At 46.9% G+C, this 6,183-nt stretch overlaps 1 long non-coding RNA gene across 2 annotated transcripts; it reads right to left on the reverse strand.

Annotated features, from left to right (window-relative positions):
• Window positions 1-584: 584 nt before the first annotated feature.
• On the reverse strand, window positions 585-5,471 carry LOC142466465 (uncharacterized). Of its 2 annotated transcripts, XR_012788169.1 has the most exons (3): window positions 5,375-5,471; window positions 3,081-3,434; window positions 585-2,718 (listed from the first exon to the last, which is right to left on the reverse strand). It is a non-coding gene; the product is annotated as an uncharacterized LOC142466465 (long non-coding RNA). The 2 variants fall into 2 exon arrangements; XR_012788168.1 differs by having other exon boundaries at window positions 585-3,434.
• Window positions 5,472-6,183: the final 712 nt, after the last annotated feature.

Raw genomic sequence — 6,183 nt, forward strand, 5'->3', positions numbered from 1 at the left:
TGTAACAAATAAGTGTACAACGCGATAGCTCCAGTGGTGCCGGGAGCTATCCCGTTAGACTGTGCACCCACTCTTTCAAGGAACCGTACTGTGCGTGTTCTGGCACGGTCCTGTATGACAACCCCTGTATTTCACGCTCTAACCGGATTTGTCGTACTTTTGATAATATGCCAAACATATCGTACATGGTCTTGTGAGTCTCCATCTCGGCGGACGCGCTTTGCGTTAATAACAGCAACGTTCACACAGCTTACCGCGGACACGGTCTCGGACAATTCATCGCCTGTCCGAGGCACGCGTCTTGCTAATTTCCAGCAGTTACAATACGATTAATGTGTATCGGCACCCCCTCCCCCTCCCCATTTTACTGTTCTCTGCTGTACCCGCGGGGTATGTTCTGCACTCAAAGAGATGATAACACTGCAAAACGTGACTAGTGTAAGTTGATATTTCGTGGGTATGTCCATCTCACGAGCACACCGTACTTGGAATGCACACTTGCAGCAAGTCATAGACACGCCACCTCCCAGAATAGGGGACGCCCGACTGTAACATTAAAAAATGACGTTAAAATGAAAGAGACGACGCGTTTCAAATCGTTTATTCGTATACTTATTGTACGCAGGCGAAGGGGGAAAAAAAACCATCAGCGTGTGAGCGATCTCATCATGGATACAGATCAGCTACGTGTCATCATTTGGTTTTTTCATCGCTGCACCTGGGACGTACGCCGTGATTTGAGCCGGTTCGCACCGGACAACCGACGAGGTGGGGTATGTGCATTACAGCGTGCCGGTGTGGGGAAAAAAACCTAGCTATGGCTCACCGCCGCACCCTGTGATGCGGCGATAACGCCCTATGCTCGCTAACCCTGAACTCATCTAACTTGTTGTGGGTGATAGGAGCAACCGGCTCTACTAAATCACACCAGGGCGGGCAGGCAATAGGAGCAAGGCTCGACCACACCCGCCTCCGCGCCCTCTAACTCGTGTTTGGAGCAAGGCTCGACACAACACAGCTATCTGTGGTTTCAGATATACCCAGGAGCAAGGCTCGACACAGACGTTATCCTCCCCGCCCTACACGCCTAGGGCCCCTGCACCCGAGGAGCTACGGCTCAACTGCAAGGTGCGGTCAGCCCCTATAAAAAAATAAACTACAAAACACACGTCCGCACGTGTCGTACCGTCGTCGGAAGGCAACAACCACAACCGGCGCTCAGTTAGGCCATGATGCGTTAGCACGGGCAACGGCGCCGATAGGATATAAACAACGGACGGGACACCATGGAAGCCCGTTGCTGTAATATCGCTACAGACGCACAAGTGCCCGATATACGACACCACTGGCCAGTGCACAAATGCCCAAACAAAACCTTCTGTTAGCGTGTGCACGCGGCCCCACCGAAACCTTCTGTTAGTGTGCGCACGCGGTCCCACCGAAACCTTCTGTTAGCGTGCGCACGCGGCCCCACCGAAACCTTCTGTTAGCGTGCGCACGCGGCCCCACCGAAAACTTCTGTTAGTGTGCGCATGCCACCGCACCGAAACCTTCTGTTAGTATGCGCATGCCACCGCACCGAAACCTTCTGTTAGCGTGCGCACACGGTCCCAACGAAACCTTCTGTTAGCGTGCGCACGCGGCCCCACCGAAACCTTCCGGCAATGATCAGCGTTACACACATAATTATAAACAGCTTAATCTTACTATACTGATTGTCAATGTGAAAAAAACAACAATAACATTTTTGCACATAGTGATTTTCTGCACAACACTTATAACAATTACGTTCCGATGGGTGTTGTCTGAAACAACGAGACGTCCGTGCGCGGAGCCTACGATGGGAGACAAAATAACATTGGTGAGCATAGAAAGATCCTATTCCCCAAACACACACGTGACAACGTGCACACGAGACGCCTTTCCCTAAACTAACTACCTAACCACTAAATAAAAGACTCTCCCTACAAACATATTCGCGTCCCTAGAGTATCTGGCGCAACAACTAAACCTGACACGGCGACAAGACAAACTTTCGATAGCCATAAAGTAAAATACTTATCTCGTGTACGGTCCCGGGTGTACAGCAAGCCTAAGTATATCTACAAAGAAGCCGGGACGTGTTAGTATATATATTATACACACATCGTAATATATTTCGCACCGGATAAACAATTATATACTTCAACGTTGACAATAATCACACATTACCCCGTACACGGTATACCAAATTACGATACATACATTGGTGCTCTGTCAGAAGAAGAAGAGACAAACTATACCTTAAGAGAATTATACACAGTGACAGTGCATCGTCAAAACCCAAAAAATTACCTACCATTGATGATTCGCAAAGTGCTGTTGAGAAGATAGGAGAAACAACCCACATTGCATTGGATAAACGTTAATACAACTACAGGTTAATCGGCGCACGCACACACACAAAACACATTCGGCACCGGTGAAGCCCCTTATATTTTATCTCTTGATATCACGCTCTTTGAAGAAGGGCGAAAGGGAAACGGTGACACGAGAGAGAACGAAACAAGATTAAGATCTGTTACATTGTTTAATCGGTACATACGTTCCATTCGGTACTTGTCGCCGCTCCACTGCAACATGTAATACACATCGTTCAACTTGGCGTATTCTTTAAAACAACACAGATACAAATGTCTCGTTGTTAATTTGAAGTAACACCTGGCGTACCTATGTGTCCTGTTGTGGATAAAACAGTGAAAGGGTTTAACACAGTTAATAACAACCGTACCGTTCTCTAACGTTTTACACGTAAACATATCACGACGTACGTTTAAACTAGTTTCTACTTTAGTACGGCGCCGTCTGTAACGTCGCACGGAGTCTACGCGATCGGCAAAACGATACGTTTCACAGCGGCGCTGTGCGGCAGGACCGGCTGTCTGTATGACAGCACGTGCGAAGACAGTGCCGCCGTTGGGTATCGCACGGGTTCGAGCCACTCGTGCTCGTACGTCTTGAAATTGTTGTACGATTTCACAAACTGAAACCGTCCCCCGTCGGGTTTATCGCATAAAGGTAGACGGATAGATTTGTCATACCTACTGGGAGCGAGATCTAATCCCGTGGTCAAGGAGGAGGATTTCGCGCCCCACGAGACCGCGAACACGGACGACGGAGTTGCGCTTAAGACAGGCACTGCGTTGGCGCCCTGCGAGACCACTGACACAGACGACGGAGTTGCGCTAAGACGGGCGCCGCGTTGGCACCCCGCGAGACCGTGGACGTTCGCGATGTCTTGTTCAAACCGATAGCGGACCGCGTCAGACACGTTATATGGTCGGCGTAACTGGGTTCGAAAGAACATCGTTTGTCGTAGGTCCAATAGCAGTTGGATGTATTGGTCTGTTGCAAATCGACATCTGCCTGACACGCCCACTTGTTCGTGACGAGATCTGTAAAATAAAGAACATCGGTATCGTCAACCAACACGTATTGATTCAACGGGTTGGTGGCATCGCGTTGCAACAAAACATTGTGCGTTCTCCGTAATACAACAGACAAGTCGCCTAAACCCCCACACAGTTGTACGAGCAAACGCCACAGAATGCGCAAACTCACTTTCACATCAGATGCGTGGTTCTATATGGTAAACAGACCCACGTTTTCGTACGCGAGAGTGGCTACCACGTGCCGCGTCAACACCGCGATCATGGTCGGAAAAAAGGTGTCGGCAACAGCGTCGTAATAATCTACAGGCAGCTGGTCCGCGGATTTGCGGTTTAAATCTATGTCCAACACGACTGACGTGATGGGTCTGCCGGGCACAAACACTTTGTTCCAGCATGACAACAATCCCTTTGCGCAGTTATTATCGCATTCCCTCCACATCCCAGCAACATCGCACAAAGTATACGAAAACGCGCGTTTGCTTTTGTGTTTGTCGTTCAAAAGCAAGACCAGGGACCGTGGCAAACCGCGAGTAATGGCTAAATACAGACAAACCTCCGTCTTAACCGCTTCCCCTCGGGCAATTTGTAAGAGGGTCGCAAAAAGCGGCGGTCCTTCGGGAAATCGCGTTTTAAATTGTTTGGCGCTGTGTCGAACGTGGACAAAATAGCCCGTGTGATCGTATATCCTGTACAATAAAGGGTGCATGTTAAACTGTTGGATTGGGTGTTGTAAAGCGACAACTCGGTCGTCCAAAACCTTAACTGACACGGTTTTGTATTTTGATTGTTTACAGTAGAGGTATAACCATATGGTGGCCGTTTTATAGTGTGGGCATCGTAGGCTCCTCTTATCTATAATATTCATATAACTAAGGGGGTAGGGAGAGGGGAAAGGACGGGGATGGGGACGGGACCCCTGCTCAGCTAGTTAAAGTAGTGAAGTATGGTGCTACTCCCAGGGTAATATGGGATGAGAACAGAGAGAGAATAAAGAACCCTGGCACACTGAGAGCACACAGATACTAAATTGTAATGGTAGAAACAATTGAAAATATAGTTTTAATGGTAAATAATGAAAATAAATGGGCTAAAGAACGTAGATGCGACGAATACTAATGGTTGGGAACCCAAGATTATTGAATCACGAGTGTGATAAACATAGATGAGGAATCTTTATAGGATACCAATCCCCTTATAAGTATATCCAACTAATAAATAAATTGGAGGGGCTATAGTGCTACAAAAAGCACAGCATGGTGGCTCCGGACCAAGGTACCTGCACTTGGTGTAGTTAAAAGTGTACTTGCTATGATTAATAGTCACTTACATATAGTATGCCAATATTAAAAGAGTGAAAGAGGGAGTCTCACATCCCCATACCACTCATGCACAGTCAGTATGGAATGGCTCTCTGAGTGTCTGATCAGGACACACACGTATGAGCCATTAACCCGTAGGATATAGGATAATTTCGCCAGATGTGTAGGAATATATCACAGTTTATTAGGGACTGGTCATAGATCAACAAATTGATGTATCCCCAAAAAGAGCTTGTATCTTGGCAACCCGTTTAATGCAGGTACCTACACTATACTGTATATATATGTAATAATTGTCCCATGGACTAGTGAAAAAAGTGATAATTCCCTGAAGGGGTTAAATAAAGCATGAGCTTATGTGAGTAGTGCAATTAAAATCTGGCTAAAGCCAGTATCATACTTACCTTTGCTATAAAGGTAATCAGGGTGCACAAATTTAGACGGACATAATACATACACATCGGTCAAACCTGGATAGCAGGAGAGAATCCAAGAGGTCCCTTTGGTGGAGGCACAGAGGACAAACATCTTGCTCTTTCTGTCTGGTCCTTCTTCTTCTCAGAATCCCTATGTATACATCACACACAAACCCCCCCTCTCTCCCTCTGCTACACAGTAACTGACCTGTTAACTTCAGTGCGGAATATCAGTCTTGCTGTAATATTGCCTGTTGAGTATATCTTTGTGCAGCTATTAGGCAGTAACAGGAACCTTGTAGCTCCCTTGCAAAATGAACCACTGATATTGAGTGTTGAGTATCAGAGACCAACGTCTGCAATTAACTGCTTGTGTGCAATAACAGGAACCTTGCGGTTTCCCTCCCCCTCCTTTTATCCCTCTGTGTAACATAAGTGAAAGAAACTTCTGTGCACAACAGCAAAGTTGTTTTCTATCTTCTGTTACCTATTTTCTTTCAGTTACCTGCCCGCCCCTCCTCACTTTGGTATCAGTCTGTCTTCAATGATATTACACACAAGGTGATAGACATTGAAGAGGGAGACAGGGGGTGGCCCGGTATTAAAGGGGTTGCACCCCATATGGCCACCCCCTGACCTCACCAGAGAGACAAGGGGTTAACTGGACTGCGGTCCAGGGATGTGGTTTGCACCTTGTTATACCTTGAAAATGTATGTTCCCCTGTTCCCATGTTTCACCTTTAATGTTGTTTCCCAAGGCAGGGATAAAATCCTGCAGAGATTCCTTTGCACAAAGGGAAGCAGATGGTCAAAGGGGCGACCCAATGTCTAGAGATTAAGTATCAATCAACAAACTCTGCCAGTCTAATTGTTACCTGAGGGCGGAGAATCATCAAACTGGAGTGGTTTGTAAGTGTTATGTCTACACCTACAAACAATGCAGATACTACTAATTTGGTAAACTGGTCGTAGCCCCTGATTTAATTATGGGGCTACCTATAGAGTTCCAGTACACAT

This window comes from Ascaphus truei, chromosome 15 (assembly GCF_040206685.1).
Source record: "Ascaphus truei isolate aAscTru1 chromosome 15, aAscTru1.hap1, whole genome shotgun sequence".
Lineage (NCBI taxonomy): Eukaryota > Metazoa > Chordata > Amphibia > Anura > Ascaphidae > Ascaphus > Ascaphus truei.